Raw genomic sequence first — 21,560 nt, 5'->3', positions numbered from 1 at the left:
CGCATACACACACGTACACACACACACACACACACACACACACACACACACACACTCAAACCTCAGCTCTGATTAGAGATTTCAATTGCCAATAGTTAAGGGATGGAATGTGAAGGTGCTGGAGGTAAAATTGACCCCAAAATGGGAGTGGAGGACATTTACAAAGATGGCGGTGGACAAGGAAAAGACCATACCTTTAAAAAGGGCAAGTAGGTCAGCAGAACAGACAAAATATGTTTAGGAGAGACTGGTGGCCATCCAGTAAACAGTAGGAGACCTGCATTTCCGATGATTCTACGGAAGAAAATGCCCCAGCGGGAATACAACTTGTAGGGATGAGAGTGGAACTGGCCCTGTGCCAGCCATTTGCACTATGATCGACTCTTTCACAGAGGTTATTCCCCCTCGGGTCTACGTATCTGTCCCGAGGCTCGAAACAGTGATTCACTTGCCTGGCGAGGACTTTGAAACAGAAGGCCGGTCTCCCTGAAATGTATAGAGATTAACAGGAAAAAATTACAGAGCAGATGGTTACCAGAAAGCCACTTTGTTTACCCTAATGAAATAGTCATTAAAACGTCAAATGCATTACACTTCTTATGTGAGACAAATGGGCTGGTGATCAAGTGCATTGAAACCATTAAAACTATCTCCGTTCGGTGTGGTGACATATCTTCTTTTCCACATGGATTCTTTCTTAGAAGTTTTTGTCATCACAGTAGTTGGACTTCATCGAGCTTTAGTCTAACCTGTCATTATCTACATATTATTCTAAACAAGAGTGAGCATAGGAAGTAACTGAATGATTCTAATTATACAGTTGGACAGCTTTCTTCAGTTGACTCCATTGGTTAAAACGTAGCCAGTTGAATTGATTTTATGTCAGATTGATTCTTAATAAGCTTAACAGAAAAATCAGGGCAGTGTGAGCAACTAAATCAAACCATCGGTCGGTCTGTGTTTTAAAACTGGATTCACTTCCACCCAATAGAATAAACTCTTTTATGATTGATGCTAATAATTCAATGAGGAGATGGTCTATGTCCATGTTTTACTGGTCTTTTTCTGGTCTTTTTTAAACACTTTGATAATTATTAATAATTTGATGACCATTCTCCTGTGTGCACTTGATTTCCCCAGTAACTTCTTACCAGTGACTTTAAAGCACTCAATCCCCTCGCCCCTTCCTACTTCACCTTGCTGCTCTCCTACTACAACCCCACCCACACACTTCACTCTTCTTATGCCAACCAACTCTTTGTACCTTGACCCCATCGATCTCACCGCCAACCTCTCACCCACATCCTGCCTCTGGCCCAGAACGCCTTCCCTTTTCGTACCCGACAGTCAATTACTGATTGTCCCCACCTCCAGGATGGGCCCGGGAGTCAGAAGGACTTGCGTTCTAATCCCAGCTCCACCTCTTGTCTGCTGTGTGACCTTGAGCAAGTCACTTCACTTCTCTGTGCCTCAGTTACCTCATCTGTAAAATGGGGATCGAGACTATGAGCCCCATGTGGGACAGGGCCTGTGTCCAATCTGATTGTCTTGTATCTACCCTAGTGCTTAGAAATAGCATGGTCTGGTAGAAGGAGCATGAGCCTCGGAGTCAGAGGATGTGGTTTCTCATCCCGGCTCTGCCACAAGTCTAGTCTGTGACCTTGAGCAAGTCATTTAACTTCTCTGTGCCTCAGTTACCTCATCCGTAAAAGCCCCATGTGGGATAGGGACTGTGTCCAACCTAACTTGTAACTACACCAGCACTGAGAACATCTCCCCTTCCAGCCCCACAGCACTTATGTATGTATCTGTAATTTATTTATATTAATGTCTGTCTCCTCCTCTAGACTGTAAGCTTGTGGTGGGCAGGAAATATGTCTGTTTATTATAATATTGAACTCTCCCAAGGGCTTAGTACAGTGCTCTGTACACAGTAAGTGCTCAATAAATATGATTGCCTGACTGAGTGGGGTGGGAATCGTGGCTGCCAGAGAGTCCTAGGCTCATGTTCCTGTCATCACAGCCGCAGGGCCCGGGCTGCTGCTGGGCTTGTGGCCACTTGCGGGGGTCTCATAACACTCCTGCCATGGCTGCAAGTTACCATGGAAGCCCCGGCTGCTGCACATTATTATTAGTATTACAGTATTTGTTAAGCACTTAATAGTAATAGTTGTACAGTGCCTGGCACATAGTAAGTCCTTAATACCATTAAAAAAACCACCTGATTACCTTGTATCTTCCCCAGTGCTTAAAACAGTGCTTGGCACAGTGCTTAACCACTATCACAATAATTATCATTATTCTTTCCTCCCAACCGCATCTTCCATGTGATCCTCTTTCTTGTCTCTCCTATTATGCCAACCAATGCTCCCACTGGCCCTCCTGCCTGCAACTACTTCTCCTGTCAAATAATAACAATAATATTAACGATGATGTTAAGTGCTGACTGCATGCCAGGCACTGTACTAAGTGGTGGGGTGGACACGAGCAAATCAGGCGGGACACAGTCCCTGTCCCACGTGGGGCTCACAGTCTCAATCCCCATTTGAAAGATGCTTCCCACTAAATAAACAGAATATATGTGGAAGCACAGATAAACTGTTCTTTCCCCTCACAGAGACCTAATGACTTCAGACGCCCTTCCCTAATCTCAGGTCATCACGTTCCACTTGGATACCAACTCTGCTTTGTTTTGGGAATTTTTCTGGTAAACGTTAAGTTCTTACTATGTGTCAGGCTCTGTACTAAATGCTGGGATGGATACAAGCTAATCAGGTAGGACACAGTGCTGGGATGGATACAAGCTAATCAGATAGGACACAGTCCATTCCCCTCTCGGGGCTCATTAATCCCCATTTTACAGAGGAGGTAACCGAGTCACAGAGAAGTTAAATGACTCAGCCAAAGTCACACAGCAGACAAGTGGCAGAACCGGGATTAGAACCCAGATCCTTCTGACTCCCAGGCTGAGCTCTCTGCAGTAGGCCACACTGCATGTGTGTGCACGTGTGTGTTTTGTTCTAGGGGGTTTTGAAGCTTGGAAGAGCTGTAGTCCAGAGGATTTGAAAGGAGAAGGAATTACAGTCTGGGTAAAGTGTAACATTGTGGTGCGATGATGCAATCTGGCTGTGCCGTTGGTGACCTCACCACACAATGGTGTGTACATCTTCCGCATCCTAGGTTACATAGAGGGCCTTTTGAGTCTCTCAAACCCAGCGCTGAAACATAATTCCAACCGGCCCTAGCAAACACCCACACCACTTGCAAACAGATCGAATCACGTACTCTGTAAGCATTTCCAGGTTTTTCTTCTCATGTGAGCCCGTCGTTGAGTAGAGATTGTCTCTATCTGGTGCCGAACTGTACTTTCCAGGAGCTTAGTACAACGCTCTGCACACAGTAAGCTCTCAATGAATATGATTGAATGAATGAATCTGTTGCACTGTACTCCCCCAAGTACTTAGGACGGTGCTCTGCACGCCAGTAAATGCTCAATAAATATCACTGATGATAATGATCTGTAAAATTTTTTCTTTCTACCCAATAGATTGAAACTATTGGAGGGCAGGAATCATATCTTCTGCCTCTATGTGTTATTCCAAGTACTGAGTACACTGCTTACTTTCAATAGGTTCTTAATAAATATTACTGATTACTACAGTGTAAGTTTCCTTAACATGAAATTTTTAGGACTGCAACCCATAAGTTGGGAGAAGTTGGGAGAAGTTGGGAGAAGCAGTGTGGCTCAGTGGAAAGAGCCCGGGCTTTGGAGTCAGAGGTCATGGGTTCAAATCCTGGCTCTGCCACTTGTCAGCTGTGTGACTGTGGGTAAGTCACTTAACTTCTCTGGGCCTCAGTTCCCTCATCTGTAAAATAGGGATTAAGACTGTGAGCCCCATGTGGGACAACCTGATTCCCCTGTGTCTACCCCAGCGCTTAGAACAGTGCTCTGCACATAGTAAGCGCTTAACAAATACCAACATTATTATTATTATTATTATAAGTTAGAAGAGAACTCTGTGTTTGTCATTTTTTATATATAATCATAATAATGGTATTTCTCAAGCGCTTACTATGTGCCAAGCACTGTTCATTCATTCAATCACATTTATTGAGCGCTTACTTTGTGCCAAGCACTGTAGTAAGTGCTGCACTGGGGTATATACTAGGTAATCAGGTTGTCCCACATGGGGCTCCCAGTCTTAATCCCCATTTTACAGATGAGGGAACTGAGGCACACAGAAGTTAAGTGACTTGCCCAAGGTCACACAGCAGACAAATAGCAGTGGTGGAATTAGAACCCACGACCTCTGACCCCCAAGTCTGTGCTATTTCCACTACACCATGCTCATCTATAATATATATAATTTTGTATATATATATACACATTAACTCACATTAACTCACATTAAGACTACTTTAAGACTTTCAAAATATTAGCACTGCTACCTTTCAGAGTTCAGTTTTCAGGAGAATAGCAACATTTAGAAAAAAGGAATAACTTATAGAGAAGGTACAACCCAGAGGGGCATTTAGGAAACAAAAATCAAAACCAAGCAGCATGATAATAATACCTATTAAGCACTTACTATGTGCCAAACACTGTTCTAAGTGCTGGGGTAGATACAAGTTAGTCAGATAGGACACAGTCCCTGTCCTACATGGAACTCACACCCTTATCCCCATTTTATAGATGAGAAAACCGAGGCCCAGAGACATTAAATGACTTGCTCAGGGTCACACAGCAGACATGTGGCGAGCCAGGATTAGAACCCAGGTCCTTCCGACTCCCAGGTCCGTGCTCTATCCACTAAGCCACGCTGCTTCTTGATGTGCTGCCCTCACGGGAGGAGGAGCTCTTTCCTAGCTGAAGCTTTGTAAGGATTCTTTTAGACTGTGAGCCCGTTGTCGGGCAGAGATTGTCTCTGTTGCCGAATTGTACGTTCCAAGTGCTTAGTACAGTGCTCTGCACACAGTAAGCGCTCAGTAAATACGACTGAATGAATTATGAGACAGAGAGGCCAAAGTGAAACCTGCCAAATGACAAACATGACAGAACGCGAACGGAGATCACAAATACAAGTGTCCTTGCTACCCGCCCCTTTCATTTCACAGTGGAAATCCGAGGGCATTCTGAATGAGGAGACGGTAGCTGTCGTAGTAATAGTGTTAATTGTAGTAATAGTGAGCAGTTTCCCTCTGCTCCCCCCTCCTCTCCTCCCCCCTACCCTCTGCTCTTCCCCCTTCCCCTCCCCTCAGCACTGTGCTCATTTGTATATATTATTTATTGCCCTATTTAATTTGTTAATGAGGTGTATGTCTCCTTGATTCTATCTTGATGATTTATCTTGTCTTGTTTTGTTCTGTTTGGCTTTGCTGTCTGTCTCCCCCATTTAGACTCTGAGCCCGTCAGTGGGCAGGCATTGTCTCTATCTGTTGCAGTTGTACATTTCAAGCGTAAACGCTCAATAAATAATACTGGATGAATGAATAATAATAACAGTAATGGCAGTAGTAGTGTTTATTGGAGTAATAGTAATAATAAGAGTAATGGTAATAATAATGTTTATTGAGCTACCACCCTGGTCCAAGGCCTAGTCTTGGAATTACTGGTCCTGTTCTAACAGCCTGTGTTTAGATCATCGCCCTCTTTAGATTATAAGCTCATTTTGTGCAGGGAGCGCGTCTGCTAACTCTGTTGTATTCAGAGAAGCAGCGTGGCTCAGTGGAAAGAGCACGGGCTTTGGAGTCAGAGGTTATGGGTTCAAATCCCGGCTCTGCCACTAGTCAGCTATGTGACTGTGGGAGAGTCACTTAACTTCTCTGTGCCTCAGTTACCTCATCTGTAAAATGGGGATTAAGACTGAGCCCCACGTGGGACAACCTGATTCCCTTGTGTCTACCCCAGCGCTTAGAACAGTGCTCTGCACATAGTAAGCGCTTAACAAATACCAACATCATTATTATTATTATTCTCCCAGGCACTTAGTAGAGTACTCTGCACATAGTAAGCACTCAATAAATACCACTGATTGATTGATATCATATCACAACTAGAATAATGTACTGGAGCACTGCTTGGGAAGTAGAAACAAAGAAGTAATACATTCCCTGCCCACAAGAAGCTTGAACTTTAATTAATCGATCCATCAATCAACGGTATTTATTGAGTGCTTACTACATGCAGAGCACTACACTAAAAGATTGGGAGAGTTCAATACAACAGAGTTGGCAGACACATTCCTTGCCCACAACAACCTTACAGTGTGGAGGGTAATGGGTAGGTAGACATAGAAATATTTAACAAATAATCAATCAGTAGTATTTACTGAGTGCTCACTGTGTGCAGAGCACTGTACTAAGCACCTGGGAGAGTACAATATAACAGTATAACAGACACATTCCCTGCCCACAGCGAGCTCACAGTCTAGAGGGGGAGAAAGACATTAATATAATAATAATAATAATAATAATAATGTTGGTATTTGTTAACCACTTACTATATGCAGAGCACTCTTCTAAGCACTGGGGTAGATAAAGGGTAATCAGATTGTTCCATGTGAGGCTCACAGTCTTCATCCCCCTTTTACAGATGAGGTAATTGAGGCACAGAGAAGTTAAGTGACTTGCCCACAGTCACACAGTTGACAAGTGGCAGAGCCAGGATTCGAACTCATGACCTCTGACTCCCAAGCCCGTGCTCTTTCCACTGAGCCACGCTGCTTCTCTATTTAAATATAAATAAATAAATAAATTATGGATATGTACATAAGAGATGTGGGGCTGGGCGGGGGGATAAATAAAGTGAGCAAGCCAGGGTGATGCAAAGGGAAGTGGAAGAAAAGAAAAAAATGACTTAATCAGCGAAGGCGTCTTGGAGGAGGTATGCCTTCAATAAAACTTTGAAGTTGGGGAGAGAATTTTCTGTCGGATAGGAATAGGGTGGGCTTTCCAGGCCAGAGGCAGCATGTGGGCCAGAGGTTGGCAACGAAATAGATGAGAATGAGGTACAGTGCGTAGGTTAGCTTTAGAGGAGCAAAGTGCACGGGCTGGGCTGTAGGAGGAAAGTAGCAAGGTGAGGTAGAAGGGGCCAGGGTGATTGAATGCTTTAAAGCCCATCAGTTGGATGCAGAGGTGGATGGACTACCAATGGAGGTTCTTGAGGAGTGGGGGCATGAACTGAACGTTTTTGTAGAAAAATTATCTGTGCAGCAGAGTAAAGTATGACCTGGAGTTGGGAGAGACGGGAGGAAGGGAGGTCAGCAAGGAAGCTGATGCAGTAATCGAGGCAGAATAGGATAATTGCTTGGTTTCACATGGTAGCAGTTGGAATAATCAAAGTAATTGAATGTACAATTGAATAACAAATATATATATATATATATACACACATATATATATGTACAAATATATAAAAACACTCAGGATGGGTATAACTAATAAATAATAATGGCACTTGTTAAGTGCTTACTATGTGCAAAGCACTGGTATAAATAAGTGGATAAGCTTTGGAGATGGCCATTGCAATGCTGGAAACTAATATAAGATTTGCGGTAGAAGGTGGCATTTGAGGAATGCATTGAATGTGGGGAGCTCTGTGGTCTGTCTGATTTGGAGAGGGAGAGAATTCCAGGCCAGAGGAACAACAAAATAATAACAGTAATAATTGTTAAGCACTCTGTGTGCCAAGCACTATATTAAGCACTGGGGTAGAGATATAAGGCAAGCAGAGTGCATACAGAGTTTACCATCTAAATAGGGGAGAGAACAGGTATTTCATTCCCATTTTGCAGAGGAGGAAACTGAAGCCCAGAGAGGTTAAGTGATTTGCCCAAGGTCACACAGCAGAAAAGTGGCAGAGCCAGAATTAGAACGCACATCCTCCAACTCCCAGACCCATGCTCTATCCATTAGACCAGGTTGTTTTTTGTTGGAAAGGAGGGTGGGGAAAGGCTCAGGAGAAGCAGCATGGCCTAGTGGACAGGACACCGACCTAAATCAGAAGAACCTGGGTTCTAATCCCAGATCCGCCACTTGTGTGCTGTGTGACCTTGGGCAAGTCACTTCACTTCTCTGTGCCTCAGTTACCTCATCTGTAAAAGGGGGATTAAGACCGTGAGCCCTACGTGGGACAGGGACTGTGTCCAACCTGAATAGAATGTATCATCCTCAGCGCTTAATATAATGGCTGGTACATAGTAAGCTCTTAACAGATTTCATTGAAAATAAATTAAAAAACCAATTAGGTAAAACCCTTGGATTTTTCCTGCTTTTTGGAGGCAGGCTTGAAAGCAACATACAAAGCTTCCCCTTGCAAGTTCTCTCTTCATATTGCAGCTGATTTCACAATTAGTTGCTTGGGGAAAAAGAACAAAACATGGGAGTGTGGTTTTATAGGGGGCACTTGCAAACTAGGTTTCAGTTCAAACGGGATCCTGCCTCTTGCCTTTCCTTTCAGTTATGGCTCTGCCCAAACTGGCACACTGAGCTCCTGGTTGCCACCTAAAAGCAACTCAGGTTGGATCAAAAGTGGCCCAGGAGCATCAGAACAGTGCCACTGCTTAGTAAGCGCTTAACAAATAACGTCATTATTACTATTATTATCCCAACCTGGCCCCGGTTTTCTGGCTGCAGCTACATTCTCTGAAGAGAGAAGCTAAGCTTGCAATACCCTGAAATCTCCTACCACTTATTTTCAGGCTTCAGACCCTGTCCCCAAGGCGTTGAATATACTTGACACAGTGCTTGGCGCACAGTAAGTGCTTAACAATTAGGAGCAGCGTGGCTCAGTGGAAACAGCCTGGGCTTTGGAGTCAGTGGTCATGAGTTCGAAACCCAGCTCTGCCACTTGTCGGCTGTGTGACTGTGGGCAAGTCACTTAACTTCTCTGGGCCTCAGTTACCTCATCTGTAAAATGGGGATGAAGACTGTGAGCCCCACGTGGGACAACCTGATTCCCCTGTGTCTACCCCAGCGCTCAGAACAGTGCTCTGCACATAGTAAGCGCTTAGCAAATACCAACATTATTAACAATTACTATTATTATTATTGACACAGAACCCAGGCAGCCTCCGTGCCACAGGGGAGTCAGAACTGTGGCTCTTCCCCTGTGGGATGAATGTGTTACTAAGAGAAGTAGCATGTCCTAGTGGATAGAGAGCATAGGCCTGGGAGTCACAAGGACCTGGGTTCTAATCCAGACTCTGCCATTTGTCTGCCATGTGACTTCATCTGTAAAATGGGGATTAAGACTGTGAGCCCCATGTGGGACAGGGACTGAGTCCACCCTGATTCACTTTTATCTGCCCTGCTGACCTCTAGGAGAGAGAATAAACAGGTGGGGATTAAGATATGGTCTCTATCCCTCAGGGGTTCACAAGCTAAGAGATGTCACATGAGATTTAGGTGTAAAAATGTTCATGCATGAGTTTGGTAGTGGGAGTCAATGCTTGTCCATTTTTTTCCTCATTTGTCATTGAAACAAAAGTTCTCAAATCCGGCTCTCACTTAGAATAAGCTTTCTATTTTTTATGGCATTTTTTAAGTGCATAATATATGCCAAGCACTGTTCTAAGCATTGGGAGAGATAGAAGGTAATGAAATTGGAACAGTCTGTGTACCATATGGGGCTCATGCTCTTAATTCCCATTTTACAGATGAGGCAACTGAAATGCAGACAAATTAAATAGCTTGCCCAAAGTCACACAGCGGACAAGTGGGGGAGCCGGGATTAGGTTCTCTGACTCCCAGGCCCGTGCTCTTCCCACTAGGCCATGCTGCAGACCCCACTGGGGCAGACCACCTTGTCAGGAGCAGGTGTCTGTGGGAGAAGGGAGGGAAGCAAACCCCAGAATGAAATACACGTTGGGCCCAGCCACAATTCTTTGCAGATTTGAATTTATATCAATCAATGGTTTTTATTGAGGATTTATTGGAGAGCACAATGCTAAACACTTGGGAGAATACAACAGAGTTCATTCATTCGTACATTCAATTGTATTTACTGAGCGCTTGCTGGAGGCAGAGCACTGTACTAAGTGCTTGGGAAAGTATGACAATAAACACATTTCCTAACCCACAGTGAGTTTACAGTCCAGAAAGGGTAGAGAGGCATTAATGTAAATAAATAATTTATTATGTATAGTTTGCAGATGCATACATAGGTGCTTTGGGACTGAGGGTGGGGTGAATACCAAATGCCCAAAAGTCACAGAGCTAAATGCTTAGATGAACACAAAAGGGAGAGGGATCCAGGGAAAACAGAGCTTAATCAGGGAAGGCCTCTTGAAAGCCTCTTACATAGCACTTCTATCTTTTTCCAGAACACTTTTTACACAATTTTATCCCATTGTCACCTCTCAGAGGCGCACCTGGAGAGTTTCCAGTACTCAACTAGTGTCGACTATGGGAGGGTGAGTCAAGCAGAGGCAAATCCATTCCATTCCTAGCTGGGCAGTGGCTAGCGAGCGGAAGGCAATTTGCTGAAAGTCAAAATTCACCTTTGCTGGGCAGCAGCGGCACGGGAGAGAGTCGAGGGCGGAGATTCAGGTTTACCGCATGGAAGGAGGTAATCATAAACCCCTTCTGTACTTTTACCAAGAAAACTCTATGGATACCCTACCAGAAGTAATGCAGATGGAGGTGGGGCGTTGGGGGAGAGATGTGTCCATGGCGTCACTATGGATTAGACACGACTCGAAGGCATAAGACAACAACAATCCCATTGTATCCTCATATATCCTTAAGAGGTAGGGAGATGAAAGCATTATTTCCATTTTTCATACAAGGAAGTAGGGACCAGGATAAGTTAAGCGACTTGCCTGAGATCACCGAGCAGCCCGATGACAGAGCCGGGACTTGAATTCGCCTCTTCTGACTGATGTTCTTCCCACAAGCCCTTGCTGTCTTTTATTTCTTCCTTCTTTCCAATCAGTCCGTTAGTAGCTTTTATCAAACACTTACTGTTGAATAAACACTGTTGTAAAGCACTTGAGAGACTAGAATAGATTTAATTGACATGATCCCCTGCCTTCCAGAAGCTCACCTTCCAGCTGGGGAGACAGACATTAAAATAAATTACAGATATGGGAAGCAGCTGAGAAGATGGGTTTGTTCACCAGTGCTCTGAGGTTCAGAGTCGGGTGAGTGCCAAGGTGCTTTAACAAGTAGGGACTTAAGTGCACAGGAGATGCAGAAGGGAGGGAAATACGTCAGGGAATCAATCGAATTTATTGAGTGCTGTAATAATAATGCTTGTATTTGTTAAGCGCTTACTATGTGCAGAGCACTGTTCTAAGCGCTGGGGTAGATACAGGGGAATCGGGTTGTCCCACGTGAGGCTCACAGTTAATCCCCATTTTACAGATGAGGCACTGAGGCACAGAGAAGTGAAGTGACTTGCCCACAGTCACAAAGCTGACAAGTGGCAGAGATGGCATTCGAACCCATGACCTCCGACTCCCAAACCCGGGCTCTTTCCGCTGAGCCATGCTGCTTCAGAATAATGTACTAAGCACTTGGGAGAGTACAATATAACAGAGTTGGTAGACATGTTCCCTGAGGGATTAGTCAGAGCAAGCTTCCTGGAGAAGAAATGAGTTGAGTAGGGCTTCGAAGATGGGGAGAATGGTCATCTATCAGATATGAAGAGGGAAGGAGTTCTAGGAAGGAGGTAGGGTGAGAGCAAGAGGTGGAAGATAACAGAGAGAAATCAAGGGACAGCAAATAGGTTCATTAGAGAAGCAGCGTGGCTCAATGGAAAGAGCAAGGGCTTAGGAGTCAGAGGTAGTGGGTTCTAATCCTGGCTCTGCCACCTGTCAGCTGTGTGACTTTGGGCAAGTCACTTGACTTCTCAGTGCCTCAGTTCCCTCATCTGTAAAATGGGGATTAAGCCTGTGAGCCCCAAGTGGGACAACCTGATTACCCTGTATCTACCCCAGCGCTTAGAACAGTGCTCGGCACATAGTAAGCGCTTAATAAATACCAACATTATTATTATTATTCATTCATTCAATCGTATTTATCAAACACCGTGTGCAGAGCACCCTACTTAGAGCTTGGTAGAGTACAGTACAATCATAGTGTTGGTATTAGAGAAGTGAAGGCCATGGGCTGGGTTTTACTGGGAGAAGACTTGGGATGGGTGATGGGAAGAGAGCTGGTTGAGGTCCCCCACCACTTGTCTGCTGTGTCACCTTGGGCAAGTCACTTAACTTCTCTGTGCCTCAGATACTTCAACTATAAAATGGGGATTAAAAGTGTGAGCCCCATGTGGGACATCCTAATATCCACCCCAGAGCTTAGAACAGTGTTGGGCACCTAGTAAGCACTTAACAATACCATAATTATTATTATTATCCTTTCAGCCAATAGCAAAGAGATTCTGTGTGATGTGGAGATGGATGGGCAACCACTACAGACTCTTGAGGAATGGGAAGATTTGTGTTAGAATGATGTATTAGAAAAAATGATCTGGGCAGCTGAGAGAAGTATGGACAGGAGAGGGGAGAAGCAGGAGTCAGGGAGCTTGGTGAGGAGGCTGTTGAAGTAGTCAAAGCAGGATACGACAAGTCACTTGTGTGAACTTGGGCAAGGGTTTTCTTTTTTTTAATGGTATTTGTTAAGGGTTTACTGTATGCTAAACACTGTAGTAAGTGCTGGAGTAGATACACGCTAATCAGGTTGGACATGCTCTGTCTCCCATATGGGGCTTTATTCCTATTTTACCGATGAGGTAACCGAGGCCCAGAGAAGTGAAGTGACTAGCCAGAAGTCTCACACAGCAGATAAGTGGCGGAGCTGGGATTAAAATCCAGGTCCTTCTGATTCCCAGGCCCATGCTCTATTCATTAAACCACACTTCTTCTCTTAAATTCTCTGTGCCTGAGTTATCCCATCTGCAAAATGGGGATTAAGACTGGTAGTCCCCTATGGGACATGGACTGTGTCCAACCTGATTAGCTTGCACCTAAACAAGGTAAGTGCCTAACAAATACAAAATAAAAAAAATCCAGGGCAGTAGCATTTTGGATGGAGGGGAAAAGGCACATTCTGGAGATGTTGCGAAGCCAGAACTTAAATCATTAAAGTGAAAATCCTTGGTTAATGAAGTTTCAGTGTTAAACAGTAAGTCATTCAGGTACAGAAGCAGCAATAAAAGATTTTTTGGCAAGGCACAACTGTGTAACAAGGCCTGAAAATGTCCTGAAGGAGGCTGACCTGCGTGAAGGTAGAATGAGAAAGGACTGGATATGAGAAGTAAAATAGGGACAGAATCAGAGCTACCAGTCCAAACCTCCCTGCCTGGATTCCATGCCACTGGACAAGGCGGGCAGACCCCAGAAGTCTCTCAGTGCAATGCCTCCCTGCCCCCTCTTCTGCAACTTTTCAACGTTGGGAAGCAACAGCCCTTCCCTCAGAACCAGGGTTTGGGAGCAACAGTCCTCGAGGTTCTGGGACTTCGCCATCAATCATTCGTATTTATTGAGCTTGGAGTCTGCAGAGCACTGTGGTGAGCGCTATGCAGAGAAGAAGCATGGTGTAGTGGATAGAGCATGGGCCTGGAGGTCAGAAGGACACAGGATCTAATCCCTGCTCCACCACTTGTCTGCTGCGTGACCTTGGACAGGTCACTTCACTTCTCTGGGCCTCAGTTCCCTCATCTGTAAAATGGGGTTAAGAGTGTGAGTCCCCATGGGGGACGGGACGGTGTCCAACCTGATTAACTTGTATCTCTCTCAGTGCTTAGTACAGTGCTCGGCACATAAAAATCACTTAAGAAGTACCATAATTATTATAATAATTATTATTACTAAATGTTTGAGAGAGTACAATATAACAGAATTAGCAGGCACAATTCCTGTCCACAGCAAGTTTTACAGTCAATATTCCCCTTCACACCTCTCAGGGTCACACCTGGAGAGTTTCCAGTCCTCTACCGGTCTCAACTACGGGAGGGAGAGTCAAGCAGAGGCCTATCCATTCCATTCCTAGCTTGGGCAGTGGCTAGCAAGTGGAAGGCAGTCTGCTACAAATCAAAACTCACCCGTGACGAGCAGCAGCGGCAGGGGAGACAGTCGAGGCGGGAGACTCAAATTTACTGGGCAGAAGGTAAAACATTTCTGTTTTTTTACCGAGAAAACTCTATGGATCCACTACCAAAACCACTGCAGATGGAGGTGGGGCGTTCTGGGAGAGATGCGTCCATGGTGTCACTATGGGTCGTAGACAACTCGACGGCATAAGACAATTCCTTATCCTTGACCTCTTCCTAACCCAGTCACTGTTCCTCCTCACGGAGACGTGGATCACTCTACATGATGCTTTCTTCCCTATCACTCTCTTGGGGGTTGAGGAAAGGGACTCACCTTCTCCTGCTCCCTCCTCGACGCTCAGGGAAAGGGGGAGTCGGACTATTCCTTGCCTCCCGGTGCAGTTTCACAACATCGCCCAACTCCGGCCCTTACCACCTCGTCCTTTGAAGTCCACATCGTCCACCTCTGCCTCCCACTATAATTTCTAGTTGCCATCATCTATTTCAACCATGGCCCATCTGATTTTTCTGAGCAATTTTAACACTTTCCCCACCTTCCTTCTCTCCATTTCCTCCCCTACAGGGATCATCAGCAATTAAATATCTCTAGACTGTTACCTCGTATTGGGCGGAGAATGTCTGCTAATTCCATTGTATAGTACTTTAAGCACTTAGTACAGTGCTCTGCACAGAGTAAGTGCTCAATAAATACCACTGATTGATTGACTAAACATTCATGAGGCCCCACAACACTTATGTACACATCCTTATTCTCTACTATTTCCCCTAGTTGTAATTTATTTTAAGGTCTAACTCCCCCTGTTGACTATAACCTTCTTTTGGTCAGAAATTATGTCTACCAACTCTTGCATTGTACTTTCCCAAGTGCTTAGTGAAGTCCTCTGTACACAATATATGTTCAGTAAATAAGCCCGGCCTTGGGAGTCAAAAGTCATGGGTTCGAATCCCAGCTCACAGATGCTGAAATTCCTCTCTCCTAACACAACCTCCTGAACTGCATTTTCTCCCACAATCTCCTCCCTGAAAAAGCCATTCTCTCCCCTATAGAGACATCTGAACTTCAGATACTCTCCACTTAGCTCAAGCCATCGTTCCCCATTTGGATTACCTACTCTCTCTAGAAACCCAAATCTTTATTCCTGACAAACACTGCAATTGTTATTATTATTATTATTATCGGGGGTCCTACTGAAAGATTGCTGTCCCCAGGGGGCGTGCAGTCTTAGGGTGACAATACAGGCTGGGAGATTATTATTGTTATTATGGTATTTTTTAAGCACTTATTATGAGCCAGGCACTGTTCTAAGCGCTCCGCCTCCTACGCACCTATGCTCGAGCTGCTGAGCGCTGCTGGCGAAAGTCCAAGCACCAAGCCGACCTCACACACTTCAAATTTATCCTTTCCTGCCTTAACTCTGCCCTCTCCTCCTCCAGGCAAAACTTCTTCTCCTCCCTCATCGACACCCATGCCCGTCACCCCCGCCGATTGTTCCGGACCTTTAACTCTCTCCTTAGGCCCCCTGTTCCTCCCCCTCCCCCATCTCTCACCCCCCATGATCTGGCCACCTATTTCCTCACTAAAATCAACACAATCAGGTCTGAGCTCCCCAAAGTCACCCCTCCGCCTCTCCCCTCCCCCCAACCAAACCTCTCCCCTACTTTCCCATCCTTCCCTGCAGTATCCTTAGATGAGATCTCCTCCCTCCTCGCAAGTGCCACCCCCTCCACCTGCGCCTCGGACCCCATTCCCTCTCACCTTATTAAAACCATCGTCCCTGCCCTCCTCCCTTCCTTAACTTCTATTTTTAACCACTCAATCTCCAAGGGCTCCTTCCCCGCTGCCTTCAAACATGCCCACGTCTCCCCCATCCTAAAAAAACCCGCTCTTGACCCCACTTCCCCCTCCAGTTATCGCCCTATCTCCCTACTACCCTTCCTTTCCAAAATCCTAGAACGAGTCATCTACAATCGATGCTTAGAATTCCTTAACTCCCATTCTCTCCTAGACCCCCTCCGATCTGGCTTCCGTCCCCTCCACTCTACCGAGACTGCTCTCTCTAAGGTAACCCGTGACCTCCTTCTTGCCAAATCCAATGGCTCCTACTCCATTCTGATCCTCCTTGACCTCTCTGCTGCCTTTGACACTGTCGACCATCCCCTCCTCCTCCATACCTTATCTCACCTTGGCTTCACGGACTCCGTCCTCTCCCGGTTCTCCTCTTACCTCTCTGGCCGGTCATTCTCGGTCTCCTTCACTGGCGCCTCCTCCCCCTCCCATCCTTTAACTGTTGGAGTTCCTCAAGGGTCAGTTCTTGGCCCTCTTCTGTTCTCCATTTACACTCACTCCCTCGGTGAACTCATCCGCTCTCACGGCTTTGACTACCATCTCTACGCAGATGACACGCAGATCTACATCTCCGCCCCTGTCCTCTCCCCCTCCCTTCAGGCTCGCATCTCCTCCCGCCTCTGGGACGTCTCCACCTGGATGTCGGCCCGCCACCTAAAACTCAACATGAGCAAGACTGAGCTCCTCATCTTCCCTCGCAAACCGGTCCTCTCCCAGACTTCTCTATCACCGTGGATGGCACGACCATCCTTCCCGTCTCTCGGGCCCACAATCTCGGTGTCATCCTTGACTCGTCTCTCCCGTTCACCCCACACGTCCTATCCGTTACCGAGACCTGCCGGTTTCACCTTTACAATATCGCCAAGATCCGCCCTTTCCTCTCCACCTAAACGGCTACCTTACTGCTACGGGCTCTCGTTATATCCCGGCTAGACTACTGTGTCAGCCTTCTCTCTGACCTCCCTTCCTCCTCTCTCGCCCCCCTCCGGTCTATTCTTCACTCCGCTGCCCGGCTCATCTTCCTGCAGAAACGATCTGGGCATGTCACTCCCCTTCTTAAACAACTCCAGTGGTTGCCTATCAACCTCCGCTCCAAACAAAAACTCCTCACTCTAGGCTTCGAGGTTCTACATCACCTTGCCCGTTCCTACCTCTCCTCCCTTCTCTCTTTCTACCGCCCACCCCCCACGCTCCGCTCCTCTGCCACCCACCTCCTCACCGTCCCTCAGTCTCGCCTATGCCGCCGTCGACCCCCGGGCCACGTCCTCCCGTGGTCCTGGAACGCCCTCCCTCCTCACCTCCACCAAACTGATTCTCTTCCCCTCTTCAAAACCCTACTTAAAACTCACCTCCTCCAGGAGCCCTTCCCAGACTGAGCTCCTCTTCTCCCTCTACTCCCTCTGCCAGCCCCCCTTTACCTCTCCGCAGCTAAACCCTCTTTTCCCCCTTTCCCTCTACTCCTCCACCTCTCCCTTCCCATACCCACAGCACTGTACTCGTCTGCTCAACTGTATATATTTCCATTACCCTATTTATTTTGTTAATGAATTGTACATCACCTTGATTCTACTTAGTTGCCATTGTTTTTACGAGATGTTCTTCCCCTTGACTCTATTTATTGCCATTGTTCTTGTCTGTCCGTCTCCCCCGATTAGACCGTAAGCCCGTCAAACGGCAGGGACTGTCTCTATCTGTTGCCGACTTGTTCATTCCAAGCGCTTAGTACAGTGCTCTGCACATAGTAAGCGCTCAATAAATGCTATTGAATGAATGAATGAAGTTGGACCCAGTTCCTGTCCCACGTGGGGCTCACGGTCTCAATCCCCATTTTACAGATGAGGTAACTGAGGCCCAGAGAAGTGAAGTGACTTGCCCAAGGTCACACAGCAGAGAAGCGGCAGAGTCAGGATTAGAACCTATGACCTACTGAGTCCCAGGCCCGTGCTCTATCCACTATGCCATGGATCCAATGGGTGTCCTGAAGAAAAATTTCTCCTGAAGGCTGGCGCCAGTACCTAGCAAGTTGGCAAGAAGCCTGTAAGCAGAATCCTTAAGATGAGGGCTTTTGAGCACAGGTCCCACCCTGTCTTGCTCACAGGGGCATCTCTGGAAGCACCTTTTCACCTTGAAAGAGTTAAAATTGAGTTCCTCCAAGGACTGGATCAACCAAAGACTTCACATCATATCTGAAATGCTGCAGATATGTGGTATTACCTTGGCACAACTCTTGGTTCTGTCCTGGAACTTCACATCTGCATTCAGAGGAGAAGCAGGAATATTGTTCACAGAAGTAGTTTTTGTTTTTTTCTCATTTTCGTGGTGTTCTGCCCCTTTTCGATTTCTCCTTCGGTAGAAAAATAACAGAGTCCTGCTTCCATATGCTTCCTGCAGGCCTTCTGTCTCTGGATTCTATTTCCAAGGTCTGATCAAAGCTTCTGTGTTTAGTAAGAATCTCCTCATGTTTTGCAAACTCAGCTGTTGTAAAATAATCTGCAGATGGAAAGCTTCTATCGCAAGATCCCTAGTCATATAACAGAGGAAACACCATCAGCCACGGGGATATACGTTCAGCATCATTTTCTATCATCCGGCCTCTCAGGATCCAGCCAAAGAGGTCTGCTTTACTGTTCTAAACTATGCCACTAACGCCAAGCTGGTCCTTACAGTCAGCTGACAATTTGGAACCATAGAAAATTTTGGAACCTAGGTAATCTGGGATTTAGCAGGAAGAGAGAAGAAAATTGAAGTGAATTAATTCTCCTAAATTAATTCAGAGCACCAAAAAATGCTGTGATGCTCCTGTGCTGTGGGCAGAAAGATAGGGTGAGAGAGGTGGAGAGAGCATAATAATAATAATAATGTTGTTAAGCTCTACTATGTGCCGAGCACTGTTCTAAGCGCTGGGGTAGACACAAGGGAATCAGGTTGTCCCATATGGGGCTCAGTCTTAATCCCCATTTTACAGATGAGGTAACTGAGGCACAGAGAAGTTAAGTGACTTGCCCAAAGTCATACAGCTGACAAGTGGCAGAGCCGGGATTCGAACCCATGATCTCTGACTCCAAAGCCCGTGCTCTTTCTACCATACACTTTGCCCATGTGTTTAAAAATCATATCCTTTGTCTATATGTGAGGGAATGGCTGAAAAGACTGAGGTGTGGTGGGCAGTCCTTGCCTCATGGTGCACGCCTAATTCTAATGCGTTTTCCCCGCCTCTATTGCAGTACAGGTGCATTCCGGGTTAGGACTACCACATTATGGAAAACCACACGTTCAACCTGCACTATTTGCTGATACACCCCAGCAGACATTCACCTGGCTCAGATGTTACATCCCATTGCTTCATGTCACTCAATTTCCCGCCCATTTCCCTATCCCTGATGGCACCTGGAGAGTTTCCAGTACTCTACCAGTCTCGCCTAAGGGAGGGAGAGTCAAGCAGAGGCCTACCCATTCCTTTCCTATCTTGGGCAGTGGCTAGCGAGTGGAAGGCAATCTGCTACAAGTCAAAACTCACCTGGGCTGGGCAGAGGTGGCATGGGAGAGAGTCAAGGGTGGAGTCTCGAGTTTGCTGAGCAGAAGGAGGGAATGGTAAACCTCTTTCACATTTTTACTAATAAAACTCTGGATCCACTACCGGAATGATTACAGATGGAGGTGGGGCATTCTGGGAGGGATGTGTCCATGGCGTCACTACAGGTTGGCGACAACTCAGTGTAAGACAAGCCGATGTGTTTTTGAATTTTCTATTCACAGTATAGGAGTGTTCTGGGTTAGTACTACTCCATTATGAATAACCAGGGTTCATCCTGTACTATTTGCTGATTCACCCCAGCAGACATTCACCTGCTCTGATGTTACATCCCATTGCTGCATATCACTTAATTTCCCACCCACTTCCCCCTCCCTGATGGTTTTCCTAGCACCTTTCCCTGAAGAAGCTTTCTTACTCCAAGCCACAAATGGAATGGTAGTCCCTTCCAAGTCTCCCCCTCTACCTTCTGACCAACCTACCCTACTCCATCTCTGTCCTTAATCCAATATTTTGGGGTGCAAAGCAGGGTGATAAACCAGGAAGGGGAAGTGAGAGGGGTCAACCACACCCAGAGTAACAACTTCACTATCATTAAAGTTAAAACAAAATCAAAAAACATTCTGGAGCATAGAGGGTAAGGAGGAACATGAAGTCAGAGAAGGGGAAGCTGAGGTCTGGGTTCTGGGAGGGTTGGCAGGAAAGAGAAGGATAAGACAGAGAGGGATTTTTATTTTTACTTAATCATTTTAACTTTTTTATGGCATTTGTTAAGCACCCACTATATGCCAGGCACTGTACTAAGCGCTGGGGTAGATACAAGCTAATCAAGTTTGACACGGTTCATAGCCCACATGGAGCTCATAGTCTTAATCCCCATTTTACAGATGAGGTAACTGAAGCCCAGAGAAGTGAAGTGACTTGACCAAGGTCACACAGCTGACTAGTGGCAGAACCGGGATTAGAACCCAGGTCCTTCTGACTCCCAGGCCTGTGCTCTATCCACTGGGCCATGCTGCTTCTCTACTTCCCTTTAATTCTCAGCCATCATGTCAATTTTATTTCTGGAAAGACTCCTAACTAACTGCATGTAAATCTTTAGGAAAAGATAACCCCAAATACAACCATTCACAATTATTTTTTCAATGTACCTTTTAAAATTCCTGCCTCATGTGATTATATGCTTCCCAAAGCCTCTCTCTGAGAGGAACCACTTTTCTTTATGTCAGGCTGATCACTGTCCCCGGAGACCACCACTAGGAAGCAGAAATTTTAAAACACTACTCAAACACAAATGAGACCATCAAGAAGCAGAGCTCCCCAGTTCAGGGAAGATGAATAGCAGGAGGAGGAGGAAGAGGAGAAGGAGAAGGAGAGAAAGGGAAGAAGGGGGAGGAGAAAGAGGAGGAGGAGGAAGAAGACAAGAAAGAGGAAAAGGAAGAAGAGGAGGAGGAACAGAAGGAAAAAAGGAAAAGGAGAAAGAGGAGTAGCAATGATACTTATTGAGTGTCCACTGAGTGCAAGCACTTAGGAAAAAACAGAAAGAAAAGACAGGTTCCCTGCCCACAAAGAGCTTACGGTCTAATGAGTTTTCAATAAATGCTGTCGGTGTGGAAAACATATATACTAACTAATTTAAACTTTTTTATGGTATTTGTTAAATGCTTACTATGTGTCAAGCACTGTTCTAAGTGTTGGTATAGATACAAGGTATGTTGGACACGTCCCTATCCCAGTGAGGCTCACCACCTAAGTAGGAGGGAGAACATGTATTGAATCCCTATTTTACAGTGGAGGAAACTGAGACACAGAGAAGTTAAGTGACTTGCCCAAGGTTGCACAACAAGCAGTTGACAAAGCCGGAATTAGAATACAGGTCCTTTGACTCCCAACGATGCTCTTTCCACTAGGCCATGCTGCTTCTTAAATGCTGAATGGCCGCTTTTGCTAACCCTGTAAGTGGCATTTCAAGAGTATGGATGCCACTGCACATCCTTCAGCCTTTTAGAGGCAGGGAGTGTTTAGGCTGATAGGTGAAAAGAGAGAAGCAGTGTGGCCTGGTGTATAGAGCATGGGCCTGGGAGTCAGAAGGCCTGGGTTCTAATCCCAGTTCTGCCACTGACTGCTCT

The 21,560-nt window shown here is 45.8% G+C and overlaps 1 non-coding gene across 1 annotated transcript; it reads left to right on the top strand.

The window, feature by feature from the left end:
- Positions 1-13,896: 13,896 nt before the first annotated feature.
- On the top strand, positions 13,897-14,034 carry LOC114805612. The gene has a single exon (XR_003753583.1). It is a non-coding gene; the product is annotated as a small nucleolar RNA SNORA7 (small nucleolar RNA).
- Positions 14,035-21,560: the final 7,526 nt, after the last annotated feature.

The sequence above is a fragment of the Ornithorhynchus anatinus genome, chromosome 18, assembly GCF_004115215.2.
Source record: "Ornithorhynchus anatinus isolate Pmale09 chromosome 18, mOrnAna1.pri.v4, whole genome shotgun sequence".
Classification (NCBI taxonomy): Eukaryota; Metazoa; Chordata; class Mammalia; order Monotremata; family Ornithorhynchidae; genus Ornithorhynchus; species Ornithorhynchus anatinus.
This window is presented reverse-complemented; position numbering and strand designations above follow the sequence as displayed.